Here is a 5,884-nt window from a genome sequence, read left to right on the forward strand (position 1 = left end):
AATTCCCTTCTGTGTAACATTGGGCAAATCATCTACTATTGCTGTACCTAAGTTTCCTCATCCATAAAATGGAAATAATAATAATTGTGTTATCCCTCTCACAGAGTTCTAGGAGGAATCGAATGAGCTGATGTATGAAAAGCAGTATATAAATTTGACCTTCTATTAGTAAGTTCACAGAGCTAATAAGAGATTGAGCTAAACTGACTCCCAATGCACTATGCTCAGCCGTCTTTCCTCCCCTTTAAGTCCTACTGGTTCTGGCAGGACAGATTCTCTAGCTAACATGCTTTCAGTAAGTGCCAAAGGGATGCTCATCAAATGTCTTTCCACTAGAGCAGGAGTAGAGAGAGGGTCAAGGCTTGAGAGAAGAGCTCACCAGTGCTGTCTGGTAACATCTTGTTTTAACTAATTATTCTTACTAACTAGGCACAAAGCTTTAGAAAAATTGTAAGAACTGTCAACACCCTCTAAGTTCCAGTGCCCAGGGCAAAACCTCAGTTGCCCTGCCCTAGTTATAACTCTGTCAGTAAAAACAGACCAAAACCCATTAAGTTGTTTATTATGTGCCAGGCATTCTGCTTAGCTCTGGAGTTACAAAGAAAGGCAAAAATATTACTTGTTATCTGGAGGCTGACATGCTGTCAGGGCAGACAACATGTAAAGAACAAGATGCACAGGGGACATATGCAAAATAGATAGAAGGTAATCTGATAGCCTTCCCTTCTTGGTAATGGGGCTTCCTGCAGAAGGTAGAATTGAGCTGAGTCTTGAAGGAAGCCAGGGAAATCAAGAGGCAGAGATGAAAAGAGAGAAATCCAGACATGGGGGCAGCCAGTGCAAAGGCACCAAGAAGGGAAATGGAAAATGAATAGAGGGCCATGTGGGAGACAATTCAAGTGGACCCAGTATATTTGGACCATAAAGTGCATGAAGGGAATAAAGTCTAAGAAAGCTGGAAAAGTCGTGAAGGGCCAAGTTATAAAGAGTTTTTAGTGTCAGAGAGCCTAAGGCAATAGGGAGCCACTGGATCTCAGTAAGCCAGGACGTAACATGATCAGACCTATGTTTTAGAAAAAAATCACTTTGGTAGCTGGGTAGAGGATGAATTGGAGAAGAAATCTGAAGAAGAGAAGACAGGTTATTGAAATAGTCCAGGCGAAAGGTAAATAGCTTGGTGGTAGTAGATAGAGCACTGGGCCTATAGTCCCAAGACCTGAGTTCAAATCTTACTGTGTGACCCTGGGCAAGTCATTTAACCTCTGTCCATCTCAGTTTCCTTGACAGTAAAGTGGAGTTCACCACACAGGATCTGGCAGCCTCCAAGGACTAAAGTGATGATCAAATAAGATATTTGTAAAGCACAATCCCTTGTTCAGAGGAGGCACTTAGTAAGTGTATAATCCCCTGTTCCCTTTGAACTAAGGTTCTAGATGTATGAGTTGAAAGATGTATCTAATAGATTTGGCATAAGGTATATGAAATGGATATGTGAGATAAGTGAGGGTTAGGAATTAAGGATGATTAGACATCTCAAACTAGCTGTCTAGTTGAAATCTAAAACTCAACATTTCCAAAACTGGCCTTGTTGGGTTGTGTAAGAAGATATTAGTGGGGGCAGCTAGGTGGCTCAGTGTATTGAGAGTCAGGCCCAGAGATAGGAGGTCCTGGGTTCAAATCTGGCCTCAGACACTTCCCAGCTGTGTGATCCTGGGCAAGTCACTTGACCCCCATTGCCTACCCTTACCAATCTTCTGCCTTAGAAACAATACATAGTATTGATTTTAAGATGGAAGGTAAGGGTTAAAAAAAAAAAGACAATATTAGTGCTCTCAGCAGTAAAAGGAAAGTTTAGCAGAGGGATAGGTTTGAGAAGGAAAGATAATTTGTTCTGTTTTAGACATGTGAAGATTGTCTTGTCTATGGAACAGCTAATCCAAGATATCCAAGAGGTACCAGTGATATGTGACTGTAGCTCAGGAAAGAGACTACAGTTTCATATATAGATCTGGTAATTGTCTACATAGAGAATTGAACTTGTGGGAGCCAATGAAATCAATAGTTGAAACTGGAAAGAGCAAAACAAGAGGAGTTCCAGGATAGAGGCCTGCCTTCTTGGGGCATGCATACCCATGTTTAGTGGGTGGGATATGAATGAAGAACCAGAAAAGAATTTTGGGAAGAAGAGGAGAACCAGAAAAGAGTAAACTCACAAAAACCTAACAAAAAAAGAGTATTAAGAACATTTCTCCATATAGGAATACAAATAATTTGATCTTGTTAAGGCCCTTAAAGAGGCAAATTTAAAAATAAGGGTTTTCTTTCTTTCCCCTTTGTTTCTTATTTACCTTTTCATGTTTCTCTTGGTTTTTGTGGTTGGATATCAAACTTTCCATTTAGTCCTGGTCTTTTCTGTGCAAATACTTGGAAATCTTCTATCTTGTTGAATGCCCATACTTTCCCCTGGAAGTATATAGTCAGTTTTGATGGGTAGGTAATCCTTGGTTGTAGACCCAGTTCTCTTGCCTTTCTGAATATCATATTCCAAGCCTTGTGGTCTTTTAGTGTGGAGGCTGCCAGATCCTGTGTGATCCTGATTGGTGCTCCTTGATATCTGAATTGTCTCTTTCTGGCTTCTTGTAATATTTTTTTCTTTTATTTAGAATCTCTTGAATTTGACTATTATATTCCTGGGGGTTGTCTTTTTAGGGTCTAGTGTAGAGGGTGATCTATGGATCCTTTCAATGTCTATATTGCCCTCTTGTTGTAGAACTTCAGGGCAGTTTTGCTGAATAATTTCTTTTAGTATGGAGTCCAAATTTCTATTAATTTCTGCTTTTTCAGGAAGACCAATGATTCTCAAATTGTCTCTTCTAGACCTGTTTTCTTGATCTGTCAGTTTCTCAGTGAGATATTTCATGTTTCCTTCTATTTTATCAGTCTTTTCACTTTGCTTTATTTGTTCTTGCTGTCTTGAGAGATCATTGGCTTCTACTTGCCCAATTCTTGTCTTTAGAGACTGGTTTTCTTTTTTAATCTTATGATTTTCCTTTTCGGTTTGGTCTATCCTGTTTTCCAGCTGTTTAATTTTGGTTTCCAATTGGGAGTTTCTGTCTCTTAACCTGTTAATTTCCTTTTGAGCTATTTCCCACTTCTCTCGACAAATCTCTCCCATCTTTTCATGATCTCAGATTTGACCTCTTCAAGAGCTTGTGACCAATTTTCACTTTTTGGGGAAGGTTTGGATATGATTACTTGTTTGTTCTCCTCTTCTGTTTGCTCTCTTGTCTGAATTTGTTTCATGTAAAAGTTGTCAAGTGTTAAAGATTTTTTCTTGCATTTTTTCTTTTGGGGTTCTTGTGCCTGGCTTGTCATTATTATTATTATTTCTTTCTTAGTCAGAAGTCTGAATGAGGCAGACAGGCTCCCTGCCTATGGAGCTATGAAGCAGTTTTCGCCTGAGTCAGAGAGCCATGCACCCTCTCAGCTTTATCCTTGTGGCCACAGTTGGTCTGCACTCTCTAGGCTCCTGAGGTCTCAAGTCTCGTTGTTCTCAGGGTCAAGCCTCCTGGTGGTCCCCTTGCTTGTTCCTCTGCTGGTAGCTCCTTTAGCAGTCTCAGGGAGCTGTTTCCACAGTCATGCAGCCCTCTGTACTGGGTCCCCACCCAAGTTCTATGCCTGCGCTCAGGGTCCACATCCGCACCTGCCTCAGTGCCCGCGTCCGTGCCTGCAGCAATGTAATGGCCCAGGACAATTCTGAGGGATTTATGGAAAATAATGCTACCCACATTCAGAGGAAGAACTGCAGGAGTGGAAACACAGAAGTAAAACAACCACTTGAACACATGGGTTGATGTGGACATGATTGGGGATGTAGACACTAAATGACCACACCAATGCAATTATCAATAGTATGTAAATAGTCTTGACTGATCACACAGGTTAAAACCAGTGGAAATGTGCATTGGATATGGGTTGGGGTGTTTGGGAGGATGAAGGGGAAAGTAAAAACAGGAATCATGAAACCATGGAAAATTTTTCAAAAAAAAATTAAATATTTAAATTAAAAAAAAAGAATGGAATATTAAGGAAAAGTGACTGTTCAATAACACAAAGTCTTTAGCAAGGTAAAGAAGGATGACTGAGAAAACAAAAACAAAAACAAAAACATTAGATTTGGCCTAACTCCTGACTCTCTGGGCTTCCTCTACCAAGGCAAACAAAGGAACAAACATTTATTATCTACCTACTTACTGTATGAACCAAGCACAAATATGATTTCATTTGATCCTTACAACAACCCTCTAAGGTAGATACTATTTTTAATCCCCTATATAGAATGCAGAAACTGAAGCAAACAAAGCTTAAATGACTTCCCCAATGTCACATGGCTAGTAAGTATTTGAGGCTGGATTTAAACTCAGACCTTCCTGACTCCAGCCCTTGCACTCGGTCTGTTGTACCACCAGCACTCTGAAGTTCACTTCACCCCTAATCTTCTTACTCTGAAAGTATCCTCTGTCCCTTCAACTTCTTTCCCTTTATTCCTTTTCCCTCAGTTTAAGGCTTCTTTCTACTCAAGGTTACATTCCTGGTTCTTCAAACTTTTTACTACCATTGCACTGGGAAATTCCCTTCCTTTTCCTACCCCCATCCTTGGCTTTTTATCTGTATTTTTATGTGTTCTCTTCACCCATTGAAAATAAGCTCCTTGAGGGCAGAGATTGACTTTCTTTGTTGCTTGTATTTGTATTCCCAGTTCTTAACTTGAGGAAATCTATCTGTAAAAAAGCTAAAGCCAATCATAAGGAGTATAGACATATGTACAGAAGTGAAATCTGGCTGGCTTGGATGGCACACAAAACTGGCAACTACTATGGACCTTCTGAACCCAAGTTAGCTTTTGTGATCAGAATCAGAGGTATCAATGATGTTAGCCCAAAGGTCTGCAAAGTATTGCAGCTTCTTCTCCTAGTCAATTCTTCAGTGGCATTTTTGTTAAGCTTCAGAAGGATTCAGTTACCATGCTTGAGGATTGTGGAACCATATATTGCACGGGGTTACCCAAATGTGAAGTCTATAAATGACTTCATTTACAAACTGGTTTATGGCAAGATCAAGAAACAGAGAATTGCCTGACTGATAATGCCCTTATTGCAAAATCTCTTGGTAAATACGGAATTATCTACATGAAGGAGTTGATCCATGAGATCTACACTGTTGGCAAGCAGTTCAAAGCTGCTAACAATTTCCTGTGGCCTTTCAAATTATCATCTCCATGGGGTGGTATTAAAAAAAAGACTATATGCATTTTGTGGAAGGCAGAGATGCTGGTAACAGGGAAAACCAAATCAACAGGCTTATTAGAAGAATGAACTAAAAGTCTCTACCATGATTGTTTTTCTAATAGTCTGTTAATAAAAATACCTGTGATTAAAAAATGTTTATTGATTTGATTTAAGAAATCATCTGCAACTTTAGAAAGGGCAGAAAGAGGAGGAAGCCAAAGTTGAGAGGGTTTTTTTGTTGTTTTGGGGGGAGGGGCATTAAGTGAAAGGAAAGAATGAAGTTGAGGCTGAATGTGAAGACTGCTTTCTGAGTTGAGCTATGGAGAGAAAGACAGACCATAAGCAGCAAGGAAGGCAGGACCAGGTATGGGATTTTTGGATAATTCAGGAGACCTGATCATGTTTGCAGGCATCAAGAAAGGAGTTAATAGATAGGAGAGAGATTGAAGGTTAGGCAGTAGGGAGGACAGAAGGGAAAATTTTCTTGAGAAGTGGGAACATAGGTTCAAAGGCACCTAGGGAGAGCTAGGAAACACCAGATCCATTTAGGGGCAGCAATCAGTTCTTTGAGGAAATCCTTTAGACCAAAGGTTGTC

At 40.0% G+C, this 5,884-nt stretch overlaps 1 pseudogene; it reads left to right on the plus strand.

Moving 5' to 3' along the window:
- Window positions 1–779: 779 nt before the first annotated feature.
- Window positions 780–5,380, plus strand: LOC123235899 (annotated as a pseudogene).
- Window positions 5,381–5,884: the final 504 nt, after the last annotated feature.

Source organism: Gracilinanus agilis, chromosome 2 (assembly GCF_016433145.1).
Source record: "Gracilinanus agilis isolate LMUSP501 chromosome 2, AgileGrace, whole genome shotgun sequence".
Classification (NCBI taxonomy): Eukaryota; Metazoa; Chordata; class Mammalia; order Didelphimorphia; family Didelphidae; genus Gracilinanus; species Gracilinanus agilis.